Source organism: Babylonia areolata, chromosome 18, assembly GCF_041734735.1.
Source record: "Babylonia areolata isolate BAREFJ2019XMU chromosome 18, ASM4173473v1, whole genome shotgun sequence".
NCBI classification, from domain to species: domain Eukaryota; kingdom Metazoa; phylum Mollusca; class Gastropoda; order Neogastropoda; family Buccinidae; genus Babylonia; species Babylonia areolata.
Genome location: NC_134893.1, coordinates 34166663 through 34183446, shown reverse-complemented (window position 1 = coordinate 34183446; position 16784 = coordinate 34166663).

The window sequence follows — 16784 nt, the reverse complement described above, 5'->3', positions numbered from 1 at the left end:
ATGGCTGTGTTGAATAGATGGTTGAGGTTTTCGGGTTTTTTCTCCTATTCTTTTGTTTCTTTCAGGTCTTGTAGTCGGCGTAATAGCTGGATTGTGTCTTCTGCTTGCCCCATCCATGATCTTCCTCGTCCTAGACGGCTGCCTTTTGGTTCTTTGACTGCGTCATGCAGCGGGTTTTGAGGGTTTTCTAATGCTTTGAAGTAGGTCTTAACCTGTTTTCTCGATCTGAATCCCGTCGAATGACACAGGTGGTGGTGATTTGCTCGCAGTTCTCTTGTTGAGGGTGCACAGCAACGTTTGGGCTTTCGCTGGATTGATCGAAGATCCTGTGTCTTTGCACCACTGGGCAATATTGTTTAGTTGTTTCTGGACGGCTTTAGTTCTTTCCTGAGCATCTTTCGAAGTTTTGAAGACCAGGCCATCATCCGCAAGAGTAAGCACCCGACCTATTCCATTGTTGTTTAAGTCTGCAAGGCCCTTCGTGTAGACATTGTAGAGGACAGGAGAGAGCGAAGACCCTTGTGGCAGTCCCATGGATAGTTTAGAAGGTGCAGACATCCAATCTCCGAGGCGTAGGACGACGGTTCTTTCCTGAAGCGCTGCTGCTATCCGTCTTGTCAGTGTCAAACTTACTCCATACCTTAGTAGCAGCTCCATGAGGTGCGCAAACTGGACTTTTTTGTAGGCATCTTCAAGGTCAATTGCTACTGCTAGTGTTTCTTCTTTTCTTTGAAATCCCTCATACACCTCATATGCAAAAGCAGCTGCATTTTCCCATGTGGACTTGCCTGTTCTGTAACCACCTTGATTTGAAGGGAGAATGTGCCTGCATTCAAGATCCCTTGCAAGTTTCCTGGCTATCATGCGTTCCATGAGCTTTCCAGCAATGTTTTGCATGGTTAGGATCCGATAGCCGCTTACCTGACGATGGTCCTTTCCTGGTTTTGGTATGGGTTTTAAGAAGCTGTGTGTCCAGTCCTCCGGCACATGTCCATTGTGGAAACTGTTTTGATACAGACTGAAAAGTTTGCTTCTGTCTTCTTCCGATAGCTCCTTGATGTCCGAGTAGCGAACTTTGTTTGGGCCAGGAGCCGATTCTTTCTTGCATTTAGCTATTGCTTCGTTTAGATCATCTATTGTCAAGTCATCATCGGGTCCAGTCTGCATAAAGGTTTGGTTTAACTCCTCAACATATTTCTTTTTCTCATCTAAGTTTCTTTGATCACTCTGTTGTATGAAACGTTTGAGCAGGGTGGATCCTTTTTTTTTTCGTTTGTCTTAAGCTTGGTTCCGTCATGTCTGGGGTTGTTGTTGCGCACTTTTTCCCTTCCATGCGACGATAAAACTGCCAGAACTCTGTCAATGTTGTGTCATAACTGAGTGCCTCGCAAAACTGTTTCCACTTGTCATTTTTGGCCTCTTGGGCAATGACTTCAAACTGTTTAGTTTTTTCTTTCATTTTTGTTTCAATATCTTTGTCCGCAGAAGGTTTTGTTCTTTCTTTTTGCCAAAGTTTGACAGCCGCATGTTTTTCTATCCAAGTTCTCTCTGTGTCGGTATTCCACAATGGGGGCTGAATAGTTTGCATCTGGTTCGGTGTCGTTCTTTTCCTTCTTCTGCTCTTAATTTTTCGATGATGGTTGTCTCTTTGGTTTTATATTGAAATGGATCACGCGGTTTCATACAGGGTTTATTTGACAGTTTCTGTAGACTGAAAACTACCGGGAGGTGGTCATTGCCTTAGTGTGGAAGCGCCTCTGCGTTCATTTCTGCTCTGAATTTTGGAGATATTAGAGCGATGTCGATCACACTGTCACTGTCCCCTTGTCTTGTTCCAAGGCGAGTTGGGGATGTGGTTGTTAATGGGCTAAGAAGAATTTCCCATATCATTCCTTCAAGTGCGAGTCCTTGTGGGTTGGTGTTCTGCTGGTCCCATAACTTCGATCTTGCATTAATGTCTCCACAAATTACGACCGAGTCTCCAAATTCGTTCTCTATTTTCCTCTAAAAAGACCCAATCCTCTTTTTGTTGTGCAGGTTCCTGGGTGAACATAGGCATTGATGAGCACGATGCTTTTGTGAATTCCGTCAGGTTTTTCAAGACCCACACCCACTAGTTCACATGAGTTGCTACACCATTTCTCTAGATTTATTGTGGAAACTTTGTTTTTTAGGGTTTTGTTCAGTATGATTGCTACTCCTCTTCCTTCATTCCTTTGAAAGACTGTGAAATTCTCAAACTGTATTGGTCTGTCTGCACTTGTCCTGGTCTCTTGGAGACATAAAATGTCAAAATCATATGCCAATTTCTCAATTGTTGAGATTCTCATTTTCGCGCTGGAACAATTCCAACTGCCGATTCTAAAGAATTTCCTTGACAGCCGCTCTGCTTTTGTCATTCTGCTACCTAAGCACAATCTTTTCCCACCTCTTTTCCCACGCCTGTTTTGGGGTTTGGGAGATCTGAATTTATGTCTCGTGCTATGCAGCTGATCTCCGAGGTACACGCGAGACAGGGTTTTGTTGGTATCCATAGAAGGGTGTTCTATATGGTGAGGGAAAAAATTCGGTCGCCCTAACAGAGCCTCTTATCAGGGAAGGGCAATGGATGTCCATCTGTGTGGAGTCCGTCAGCCTGGTGTCGCCCTAAGGCCAGACTGCATACAGTTAGTGACTGTTTAACCCAACAGCCATTCATCCCATTGGTACTGTATGAAAGCCGTGGGATTGGGGATTTTAGTCAGGTTGTGGATAAGACCACATGCATTCACAGCACACCACACATTTGCACGCATATACACTTGCACTGTTAATTCAGCGCTTATCCATGCCTTACACAAGGCAAATAAAGGTCAACAATCCAATACTTTCATTAGAATGATACAGACCCTGAACTATCGGTTTTCAGACTCCTACTGCTATCGAAAATCTCCCGTGTTATTGGATCGTTCAAAACTGTTTCCTGGTTGTTATGTTCATGATCTGCCACAATATCAAAACTGTTAAAAGATATTCCTTAAATGTTTCAAACCTCTGATTTGAAGCTATTTCAACATGAATGATGGCTGTTCTGTTCAATGTTCTAAATGTTAACCGAAACAGTTTTGAATCTCTGTTGGAGTCCTTTATTTATATACTTTTTACTTTTTGTCTGAAGTCATATGTTTTTCTGTTGACTCGGTTTTGTACCTTCTAAACGTTCTCTTATATAATTTTGACATACTTTGTTCTTTTCCCTATATTTTTTTCCTTTGAAACGTCTTTAGCAGCATCATCACTGTTCTTGTCTTCTGTTCACATTCAGTATCACACCACTCATCCTGACTTTTCATTCTTTCTTCTTTCTGGAGAGACAAAGAGAGAGAGAGAGGCGGGGAGGGGGTACAGGTACAGGTACAGAGACAAAGAGAGACAGACAGAGACAGATAAAGGCTATGACAGAGATGTGGCATTTTAGGTTGAATCTGGCGAGGCTTTTTGTTTGTTTGTTTTTGTTTTGTGGAGGCCTGTGTCTGCATTGTAAGACAATGGATTTGTGTTCAATCCGTGGAGCTTGATCAGTCTTGATCTGAGATGGCTGAACTCTCCAGTACTGGACCAATGCTCTCACTGTTCCAGACCTCGCACTGAAGAAATAATTGGAGGGAGTCCAGTTCTGGTCCAAATCTCTCACTGTTCCAGACCTCAAATCCATAAATTATTGGAGGTGGACTAGAATTCTTCTCTCGACCAGTAGTTCTCCTCGGCAGTCTTGATCCCCTCTATCACATCAGTGTCTGAGAACTGACTTGAGGTCATCTCTTGTGCTTCGGTGTTCGGATCCTTGCCTGGCTGTGATAGACACAGTGAGCGCCTGATGGAATTGTGGTAAAATATGTATGGCGTGGTACTTAAAAGATACATGACGTCTAATTATTATGGCACATAATAGTCCAAGCGCCCGCTGAAAAAGCTTGTTTTGCGTCATAAAGTTTTTTTCTTTGGCGATTCTAACTGAGTTTTCATTGCTGATTTCAAATCTAATGGAGGCCAGACGCTAAACTTTGGGCATTATTGTCTAAAAGTGAAAATCCAAGATGGCCGCAATTGAATTAGAGTGAAAGATGTTGTGATGGGTATCATGCATTTAAAGACATAAAAAATGTACAAACTTAGTTAAATAGCATGCAATGAAAGAAAAGTAATCACACTTGATGAAATACACATCAAATATTCGATAAAATGGCTACTTTAGAGAAATAAAGATGGCCGCCATCTAGTTTTCATATAATGTGCTGATCCGCGAAACACTTGAAACCGTTGTATTAAAATCACTTAAACTGTTTAACAGGGAGAAAACACTGGAACACTCACCAGTGTCTGCTGCTAGTTCTCACATCAATAGTGGCTGAAGGGCGTCTGAAGACAGGTCATGTATCCTCATAGTAGGGCGGGGCAATGACAGTCATTGGATTATTGCAGGCAATTGTTCCTCTGCATTTGCAAAATGCTGTACATGTAACAGACATTTTGGTGCAGGTGCACTGTACTGTGCTGCATCCAGTTTTACAGCTGCATCTGACCAAATTGAGAATTTCATCAGGAGCTGGCAGCTGAGCATTAAGTCCAAGGGCTGGGCGGAGTGTTAACTGGTGTAGCTGCCATCCGTACTCAACAGGATCCAGATCAGGAGGAGATAGCTCCCCTGCTGCTTGCCACAGCACAGCCTGAAAATGTGCTCGTTTGATGTGGGCCTGAAAACTTGCCATTGTCGGAGGAAGGCTACTCAGTTTTGGGGGAATGTGTCTCTTTCCAGCAATCCTCTTCCTGAAAATGTTGGCTCGAACGGTGTTCAGATTGGCCCCTGACTCGTCCCCATAGAGCAGATTAGTGAACTGAAGGCATGACTCAGAGATTTCCTGGAAAGGTACAGACATCTTCCCAAGCTTCAGTTCACCAGAGAATACTTCAAGCTTCTTGAGGACTGTCATCTTTCCAATTCCAGCAAAGGAAGAAACTGTCACAACCAGTCAGTGCATGAGCTGCCAGCAGATTAGGCATTATGGTTGCATGCTGTCTGATAACGTCGTTGACGCTTATGACATTATGTGTGGATGTGCACGACTCGATGGACAGAGTCATATTTTGGGACAGTCCTTTGGTCTTCATGTGGAGATGATGTGCCAAGATGATGAGTACATCGGTGTCATCAGAAACAACCCTGATGTTCCTCTGTCCTAATGACGATTCGTTGATGACATGAAACGCCATCAGCACATCAGCTTCTTCATGATACAGAGGGTCTTGCTGAAGTCCAGACCCCATGTGTATGGGGTGTGGGTCTGGCCCAGTGATGACAACATCTGTTCCTGGTGGAGGCTGCCTGCTGCAAAGCCGATGTACGATCATTTGTATCAGTTGTTCCTTGTTGGCTGTGACTTTCAGCATGACACTTTGCTGTGGCAGAGGTGACTCTTCAGTCAGGTTGTACACACGACTAGTCCCCTTCTGACGGGCGGTTCGACAGCATGATTTTGTGCTCAGTTTGTAGTATCTGTCGAAGACCACATGTGACACTGGTGCTGCCTGAACTCGTCGCAAAATGGTGGCAACTGCGGCTGTGATGAAAGCCGAGACTTTAACTGGAGCTGCAGGCCAACGTACTGTCCACAGAATTGCACAGCCATCCAGGATGACAACAGTGGGAGGTTCTTGGTTGCGAACACCAGACAGAATCTGTATTTTGTTCTTCAGAGCAGCCTTGCTAGTTGTCCTCATGTCACCATTCTCATCAAAAAGGGCTGTAGATTGAAGAGCTAGTTCATGGGAAAACAAAGTCTCAATGGAAACGGATTCCCTGGAAGTCGCCATAATGGCAAGAACGCGTGCATATATGAACTCAGTGTCAATAGCAGTGTCCACTTTAGCATGTTTTGCAGTCACTTTCATGACTGCAGCCATGTTCTTCACTTTCTTTGTGAGCTTGAGATGGAAACTGGCAGGCCATCCGCCCTCAAACGCCTGTTGTTCTGCAGCACCAACCTCTACTGCCTCATGGACATTGACAGTTGGGTCATCAATGACACAGCCAGAAAAGACGTTGATGAGGCCTGTGTCAGGATGTTTGCTGGTGTCCAGGATGTCAATGCAGGTAGACAATGTCTCTCGAATCTTTGCTCGGTCAGCAGCATCCTCCTTGATGCGTGTGTGACGCTCTTCTTTGTGTGTGTTGACAACTGTCTGAACATCCCCTTCTTTGATTTCCTGGAGGTCGTTCAATAGCTGGGTCAGCGTACTTTGTGAAAAGGCCCAGATGGCAAGGGTGGATTCATTGAGAGTGGAGCCTATGATTCCTGAAGGCCCATGGCCATAGCGCATGTAGGTCGTCTCAATGAAGAGATCTGACCAAACTCCATTCCACAGGCCGTCTTGATGGTGCATGACATGTTCCCCAGCCATGAATCTCTTCAGGACGGCTGGATGTAGGCGCTGCATGGATCGGAGGTAGTACAGACCGTAGCGAGCATAGTTGACGTGTCCAGAGGCAAAGAAGTAGGGGAGCATCTTTTCCACAGCAAACAAGTGAAGAGTCCAGTCAGCTTCTCTCTCAGCCCGAACAAAGGCCATCATAATGAACACTGGGTCAATGAGGCACTCAACCCAAAGTCTTGCGGTTTTACTCTGGGTGCTTTTGGTCATGAGACGTTGCGTAAGTTCAGCCATGGTGTGCACGTCAGTGTTGGAGAGAATGGGTCGTAGTAACTCCTCAACAAGAAGTCTCAGTGCTCTCACATTTTGTGGGTATTTTTTCCCTGTCAACATTTGTGGGGGTGCCAAGTATGTCTTCAATGCCGCTTCCTCCCATCAGGTACCCCACAGCACCAACAAAACTCATCAGCATGTGCATACCACCAAGTCTTGGGATGAACTTCTGAAACTGTTCTTTGCCAACCCATGTGATGTGGACAAGTTCTTTGTACAACTGCTGGTCACTGGTGAATATTGTCCATTCCTGGCCAGTGAGCTGTGTCAGACATTGGGCTTCAACCATGGCTGTCTTCATGGTGTCTGGCTCAGATGGGATCATGTCCAGGAATGGGCTGTACACCACATCTGTCTTAGGTTGGGGTTGTTGTCCTGCACTGCAGGCACGTTGTGTGTTATAACCTCCATACTCGGGTCCCGCATCTTCTCCGAGTACCTGTTTGAAAAATGACAGATCTTCAGTTGCAATTCTGTTGAGAGAAACCTGTCGTGTGGCAAGAAAGACCAGAGATGGGACATGTCGCAGGCAGTGTTCTTCTGGCATAAGTGGTTTCTTGTTTCCCGTGTACCGTTGAACTGCAACATCACCAAGTGTCAGATGATCGGACTTGGTTTTTGTTTTGCTGAGACGCCTGATGGTGGGAATATCCTGTATTTCACACACCTGCTCTGACATCGTGCGACCTTCCGTGATGATGTATTTTGACGCTCAACTCTTTTGTTTTTAGTACATGGAGGTGTGTTGTGGCGAAGCATCGTCTGCTAGCGCGCGCGTTCCTTAACCAGCGGAGCCCACATATCACGAAGGGGGGAAGCAGGCCGCGCTGTGCAGATTTCTGTGCCTGTGACATCACTGCGAGAGAAGCTGATAGCATTAGCACCCCTGCACGAATCTAGGTCGACTCATCCATGAGTCGCTCGGTCATCATTCTTGCATGAGAGGGGTTGGTGTATTTCAACCAGCAGAAAAAATTATGCCCATAAGATACAAGTTGGCCCCCGACTGATATGAAGTCTAGAGACCCTGAGGAAGCAGAATCACCAAAGAAAAAAACTTTATGATGGAAAACAACGTTCTAGTACTTGTACATAGACTCGGCTCTCGGACTATAACATAACATGTACGGTTCAATGTCAAAGTGTTGGAATGACATGCTTATCTGTATTACTTTGTTATTACTGACTTCTTTCAATTATTGTTTATAGATTTGTTTATTTGTATATTTTGTCATCTGATTAGTGTTCCACGACTTCATGAATCAATTCATTCTTTTTTCCTTTTTTTTTTTTTTTAACTTGTTCACTTTTTACCTTCAATACGTGATTTTAACATTTCCAACAATTTCTCTTCACGTGTTTGGCCTCGTCGCTGTGTGGCCACAGTCCACATGTAGAGAAGAGGATTGAGAGCAGAGTTGAATGGCAACATGAAGACAACCAGGGAGCCATGGATCTTGTCTGAACCTCTGACGCCATTAGAAGTCATCACGGTCACCACGCCTATCGAGATCCAGCATATAGCATCTGTTATGGCAACCTTGAACATCAGACGAGCTGAAGTATATGTCGATCTTTTTGTGGGATCAAGTGCTATTCGATATTTTGGTATTCGCATATAGATGGCTATTTGACCAGCTGCAAACATCAAGCAAAAAACCAAGTTAATTATCACCGTAACTGTGAACCATCTGGGTTTGTGACTGTGGTTATCATGTTGAAATAAAGCCAGACGACACAGACCTGACTGGCCATGGAGACCCCAGTGTGACAGTCCAGGAAGGAAAGGCACTAACGACAACAAAGTACCAATAAACCATGCTGCTGAGCAAGCTACAGCCATTGAACCTTTACTGAATCTCCACGATCCTTTCTGGACACAAAGAACAAAGACGTGATCCAAACTGATGAACCAGAGGACCAACACTGACACTTCACTGGACAGAAAACAGAGAAAGCCGTTGACCATACACGTAATACTGTTGATCCAGGTCTGTTCAAACAGGATGTATTCTCCATGAAACATTTCGTTGGCTACTAGTGTCATGCTGACGTGATTTCCCATACAAATATTAGCCAACTGCAGATGATAAATGGCCATTACAAAACTACCTGCAAAGATTTCCTTGACTGCCCAGGAAACTGTGAAGCAAAGCAAGTTCCCTATAACAGCCGCTGTGCTAATTGCCCCAAAGAAAACTGTGTACAAATCATTTGGTATCAATGTCTTGCACGATGGCAATATAGCACTGGGTACTGAACACATCATTGTTGACTGCTTGGGAAGTAGGTTCTCACAACAAAATCTATAATCAGACGTGAAGAGCAGCTCTAAATAGTTAGATTCTCTTATCAGATCCAAAGGAAAATCATGAAGTGGATTCCCGCGTATGTCCAGTTCAGTCAAGTGTGGAATGTTCTTAAAACCTAAATATCCTATCATTTCAATTGCTGAAAAAGACACATTCAAATATTTCACATATGGTAGGTACATGTAAAGCTGAGTGCTCAACACATTCAGAAGTGTATTTGATATGTCCACTCGTCTTAGACTGTAATGAACACGCCTTGGTGACTTGCTTATTATTTGCCTGATTGGGTTATTTGCTAACTGCAGTGTCCTTATATTTGACATAAGAAAACCCGTCATATCAAGAGATTCTAGAAGATTATTGGTAAAATCAATCAACTGCAAGTTGGGAAACGTCATACCAGAATTATTCATGATGGAACAAGAGGACAGACTCAGATGAATAAGATATGTGTTTCTTAAGAAATCAGTCACTGTCATTCCGGTGTCTGTGGCGTCCATATAGCGAAGCTGAGAGAAGAGCTCAGCTCGAAAAGGCTTCCTGCACGTGAACGAGTGACCTTGACACAGACAACCTTCAGGACAGATCATGTCACACATCAATTCATCATCTCGCTGTGGGCACTGACCCCAGCCATCACACAGATGATCTCCATGCACACAGACTCTGGAAGATCGACATTGGTACAAACCAGGACATGTCACTGTCTCACAGCCTTGTTCGTCTTCTCCATAAACACAGTCAGAAAAGCCATTGCACCGTGTGTAGACAGGAAGACAATCGAGCCACTCAGCTGTGCAACGATAATGAGTGTCAGCACAAGGTTCATCAGCTTTCATCAGCTGCTGGGTAAAATAACCAGTTCCGTCTAAGCTGATGTAAAATCGCTGGAATTTCTGCACTTTTTTGACTGGAGCATAGAAGTTACTGGGATTGCAAGCATAATAAATTTCATCAGAATTGTCCAAGCAGTCTGTGTATTCATTGCGAAGCTGGTTAGCCAATATGCACTGATTATTTTTACACTGAAAGCCATAACATGAAGAATGCGTGCAAAATGCTTCGTCACTGTTATCTACACAGTCCTGTATAAAGTTACACACAATAGTATAAGTCATTGCTTTGCTGTCACCATCACATTTGAACATATCATGCTTTTGTATATCCCTTCTTCCAAACAGATCCATTGTTGTATTCAAGAATCTACTGGTGTTGTGAGGAACAAGGTATTCTGACTGGGAAGTCTTCCTTGGAGAAGTGCTGGAATCACAGGAGAAACATGTCTGAGTCACCTGACCATCAGGGCAAGAAAATAATGACTGCCACGTCTGTGTGAAGATCCTCTGATATGACCCGAAGAGCCTGGACGTGATTTCGTTTGGGAATATTTTATCTGACTGTGATTTTACCTCACACAACAGAAAGTGCAGTGCTCCATGTACAGACACCAGTAAGACTTGCATTGATTTTAGGGTAAAAGAACATAACTTTCCTCTTTTGGGGTAGGGATAAATAAAAGAGGGCCCTCTATAGACTACAGTATCGTCATGCCATATGGGAAACTTACTGTATATACCGTGTCCATCTAGATAACAACCAAACAATATTTCGAATTTGTCAACTTTCTTTGATATATGCAGAAAGTCATTTTGCTCTTTTCTCGTTTTTATTGAAGCAGGTATCCCACCAAATTTTTCGCATACTGGTGGTATTGCGAGAGTATACAAACAAGATTCCTTTACTATTCTGAAACACTTGTTATGTGAAGCCACCATGCCCTGACAGCCAGGACTGCTGAAGTGACAGAGTTCCGTTTCATCCCGTCCATCTTCACACTCTGTCTTCAGGTTACAATCTAAGTGCTCTTTAAACGTGGAGTAGTGACTAACAGAACAATTGAACAGATCACTGTATAAAACTTGGGGCATGCTATATTCAGAAAGAAGAGAAAAATAAAGTTGTACACTATATTGCATATAGATCTTAAAAGCTGATGTATGGAGAACTGTTGCTGAATCAGTATACCCAATGATTGAATATTCACATTTGGTACGTGTCACATTTGACTTATACACAAGATAAAATTGCGAATCAAAATCTGTTGTCTGCTTTACACTAACCAGAAAAATGTAATCAGCAGGTGCCTTCACTTCAGTTGATAATCTTCCCACGGTTTTAGCTAAAAATGCTTGTGTTATATATCCAAAGTGTTCTGAAATATATTTCATGAACAGATCATGATCTTTAACTACTTTAAAATTGTGTTTGATTCGGGGATTGTTACTATTACAGATAAACATGTGGTTTGTGCGCGATTCAAGATACATCTCCTCAAGAGAGTGATGATCACACATCACCTTCTTTATTGTCGCTGAGTCAGATATCACTGTTCTCCAGTACATGGTTTCACACCAGTATTCCAGTCGAAGATGATGAAGACGTACATACATACCCTTTGGCACCTCCACGTGCATTTTACAGAAAGAAGTGGAATCACCACACACCCCGTACACCACACCCTTGTGTGCTGTATTCTCTGGCAAGTTGTTCTCACAGTCTGATACATTCACCTGCAGAATAGTAGTGTTGGTGACGTTGTGGTCAACGAAGAATTGTACACCAGGACAGAGTACACTGATCATCGGTAGACCTGCAGTATTTCTCATGCGGATGTTGTTCACGTGCTTCTGAGCAGCAGCAATATTAACACGGCCAAACTGAATATGTTTGTTGTGCATCAACCCGCGAACTACCATGAACAAGACGAAATAGTAAAAGATATGTGAGACTGTGAGCTGTCTTGAAGGAATGATTTGATTCATTTTGAATCTTTACCTGCTACTTCATTTAGATGCGATTTACGTTTAAGCGGCACATCTTTGAGATGTTTAAAGTATCATAGCACAATTTGTAATGGAATGAGTGGCCAGCTAGAAGGCCAATTTCAATTTGTTTATGGATCGAATGGAGGTGCTGAAGATGCCATCGTTTGACAAATTTTTCCGCATGGCATACTAACTACTCATATTCTTACGTTTGGATAAAATATTTTCTAATTGTTCACAAGAGAGTTTCAAAGTCCGCCCGTCATACTGCCAACGAACGCTACGTTTAAAAAAAAAATCCCTCACTTCTCATATTTCCTGCTTGTACCAAAGAAATATGCATATGGGATGGCATTTCCTGGTCACTTGCAGTACGATCATGCATTTCAACAATATTTTAGACATACTGACATTTTAATCAGTTGGTTCTGAATACAAAACAAAAAATATATAAATCTACTCAAAACAACCTATCACACATTATCATCCAAAAGTACAAATTGGAAATAAAAGTATCTCTTCTGAATGACAATGCTAATGATATTCATGAAGAGAAAAACGGTGGAAATTGAATCTATGAAGAAGATTTAGAAATATGAATGTCAGTAAAGAGGTCTTTGCTTTTTTCGGCAGGGATCAGAAAAACAATAGAAAACAATGCTGTCAAAAGCAGCACACATCTATTTATTTCAGTACTGTATTACATTTACGTTGCCGCAAGTGCTTTCAAGATAAATCATTTTCACTCGGAATCCTGACAGTTCATCTTCCCCATTTATTTTGAACAAAGAACTTGAATGAAAGGGAAGAAATGCAGTTCACATAAATCAAAAGCAACTACACCACCACTGCCTAGAAATAGGGGCAAGCAGAAGTGGTGTTGTTGCTAAATATGCACGTGTGTGTGTGTGTGTGTGGGTGTGTGAGAGAGAGTCAGTGTGTGTGTGTGTGTGTGTGTGTGTGTGTGTGTGTGTGTGTGTGTGTGTGTGTGTGTACCTGTGGTCTTGTGTGTGTATGTTTGTGTGTGTGTGTGTGTGCATGTGCGTGTGAGTGTGTGTGTATGTGTGTGTGTACATGTGTGTGCGTGTGTGTGCGTGTGAGCATGTGTATGTCTGTGGTCTTGTGTGTGTGAGGGGTATGAACATAACAACATTTTCTAATATATATATATATTTCTACATAAAGGGCATTTCATCATATTCACATTGTGTTTTTATTTGTATTTGAAACTATGTACGGCAATATCAGCAATTCCAAATCGAAATCGTGTTAGTATATATCTTACATATCTATTTTGATCAATCATAAGGTAAGGTTCTATGTTATGATTGGTTTTGAATTTTCTGTACTCTATCATTAATGTGACTTTTCCACTTTTGCCAAGCACAATCGACAAGTCTTTGTTTAAACAACTTTATAAAAGAGTAAACACAACCCACCCCCTGATTTTCCCTTACGAGAAAGAAACAATACATTGCTGGTGTATCACAAACCTTAGAAGCCCAGTTTGTTTTTCCTTTGCTAGCTAAACCTAAAAGCATTTTGTAGGCCTTGAAAGGTTGTCTGTGTTCTTCCATTTGTGTCAGTTTCAAGCAATATCGAATAACAGATATGCCTGGGTTAACAGTTAATGGAAACCTGTTTAATTCGCCATAACTAAGATCGTTTGGTGTTTGTGTGCCGACTCCTAGGTATTTGTTCAAGAAAAATAGATGAACACTCGCTATTGCAGTAGAGGCTTTATCCATACCCCATATTTCTGCACCATAAAGCAGAACGGGCTGCACCTGGGCATCAAATAATTTAATGATATATTTATAGAATTAGAATTTAATTTATACAGCTTACACATAATACTAAACGGAGCTCTTTTACCCCTTCTGGCCAAATCCTGACATGCATAACTAAAACTCAGTTTGGTAGAGAACAATATTCCTAAACAACGGTACGAATTTACAGCTGGCATCGTAATCGTTTTATAAAACCATCTCTCTGTACCAGCTAGATATCCACCTTTCCTGAAAACTACAATGCTACTCTTTTCCATATTAATTGTAAGTTGTAGCTGAGATGTGGCGTTGTAAAGATAATTTAATTGTGCCTGTAGGCCAATCACAGTTTCTGATAGTAACGCAATGTCATCAGCAAACACAAGAATAAACAATTCAATCATATCATAACTTACATTTGCACCATGCCTTCGTTTATGGATTATCTTTTGAGCTAACCCATTAATTAATAAAAAGAACAGGGCTACACACATCACCTTGTTTTACGCCATTAGTACAATTGATATAACCCGTGAATCGTGTTCCAACCCTAATCCTAGCCTTAACGATATTGTACATACCTTTTATACATCGAAATAATTTTCCTTTAATACTATTTTTCAACAATATGGGCCAAAGAAGTTTCCGTGATATAGAACTGAACGCCTCAAAATCTATAAAAGCAACAAACAATTTTCGATCAGATATGAATTACTTGAGAATAAATGCTAACAGTGTGAACATATGATCAACTGTGGAATAATTCTTTTTGAATCCTAGTCAACCACTACATCATTAGCGTTTTTAAAGAGTTCACCGATCACACCATCAGATCCTGCTGCCTTACCACATTTTAACTTTTTAAAATTTTGTATAGAAATCATCACGTCCTCTTTGGATATAGGACGATTCAATACATAACAATAACCAAACTCATCAAGAACATAATCAACATCACATTCTTTCATGTTGAATACAACATTATGACTGTCACTATCTGAAGACATAGTCACATTTTCATTAGAGATGTTTTCATTTTCCAGGACATTCTAAAAATGATGAAACCATTCTTCCACAGATATCTCAGAAACATGACATTTCGTTTTACTAGAGACATTTCTCATATTTTGCCAGAATTCCCTTTGATTGTGTACAGAAAGAATAAGCCTGTCTAAAACTGCATTATTATACTGTTTTCTTTTTCTGTTAACTAAATGTCTGTATTCTCTCCTCACTTTAAAAAAAAAAAACCCAACTCACTCCTATGCTCTTTCTTCTTCGATTTACCTGCTATTCTAAACAGTCTCCTGACAGATCGTCTTGTGACTTTACATTCATCATCAAACAATGGATCTGTTTTCCTCTAATGTGCAAAAGATCTATTTTTCACATATTCAGCTTGTTTCTTTACACAATTATTAGATACATTGAGAGCGTGATTTACAACAAGATCAATTAACTGTGTGGCGTAAGACAATGGTTCTTTTGTTTCTGAGGACTTCATATTGTCATGGTATATATGCACATGTTCAGTGTTCGAGACAAACTTTTTGAGAAATGTGTGCTCATGGGGAACGTTATCCTAATTCGTTTTAGTTTTTGAAAGAAAATATAACTCTAAAGGCTGATGATCAGACTCTGTTCACTCAGCCATATTAGAATGAGAAGTTGTTTGTATTTCATTAAATAAATCTTCAGACAACAGAAAATAATCATTCACACTACAACCTGAGTCAAGAGATGTATGTGTAGCGACCCTGTAGGTCGCCATGACATACTCCATTTAGAATAAATAAACCATATGAAACACACATATTCAAAATCAATTTACCATACGAGTAAAGTTCAGAGTCTTCTGAGTGTCTTATCAAATGAAAATTGCCATTGTCTTTTGAAAAGGAGCAACTGTCAAATTGGGTATTTAATATAGGAAAGCTGTTTGATGTTCTACCATTCAGGTCCCCATATATGCTCACATCACATTTATCTTCAGTCATTAATAATTCAGTTAACACATCTTCAACACACATTATCCCACTGTCAATTCCAAAGTTAGCATAATATGGAGAATTCATAGGAGGAACATATACACACATATAAATTATACTGTTTTCAGAGCCAAACAACTTTTTGTCGCCAGAGTAAAAAACATAAGATATTATCTGCGTCGCATGTATGTTCTTTAAGAAAGGGGACAAACACACTTCTTATCAAACAAACCACACCCCCTGACCTCCGTTCCTGCTGAGTTTGTTTGACTGCTGGTTTACAGAATACAGTGTGACTTGGGAAGAAACGGGAATCTAGATCTTCGGTGAAAGTTTCAACAAGACAAATAAAGTCAAAAGTTGAAATATAGTCAAGAAAATGTTTATCATAAAGTTTGTTCAAAAGCCCACATACATTCCAGTGCAGAAAATGTAAAGGTGTATCAACAATGCCAACACTAGAATGATCAACAGTACAAGAAAGATCTGTTGCGTCCATACACATCTGTTCCTCGCTCATGCCTCCATCCTCGCCAATACTTTCAACCCCTCTCACACTTTCATTCAATACCTTGTTGATTTTGTCCTGCACAGAAAATGCATTGTTCTCCACCATATCCATGTTAAATCCATTTGCCTGCACTGCTTGTGAAGGAACATTTTTTTCCCATTAGTTGTGACACAGTTAACACACATCTCCGTCTTCAGTGTCACCCGTATGCCACGTGAAGGTCAGCGCGGTGTTAAACTGCGTTACCCTTTGAAAACTATCAGAGAGGCATAATTCATGTGCATGTACAGAATTACTTGCATTAACGTTGGGCAGGCCAAATCCCTATTTGACCGGTTTGAGCTGATCATTCTCATCGAGAACAAACTTTTGGCCGTTGATGAGAAAGTGGTCAAATATGACTGTGGCTCGTTTTCGATTTGCTCTCACGACTTTTAAGTGGGGCGTAAGACGCTTCCTGATGTCGCATACTCTGGGAGAAATCTTCCCCAAGAAAAATAGAGATAGATCTTTCAATTTTTTTTTCTTTCAGTATAAGTTCTTTATCTTTGTAAAAAATTACATCCAACTATGATTGGGTAGATTTCTCTACCACCCAAGCAATGTATTCTGTCAAACTTTATGTCTTTTGTAATTTC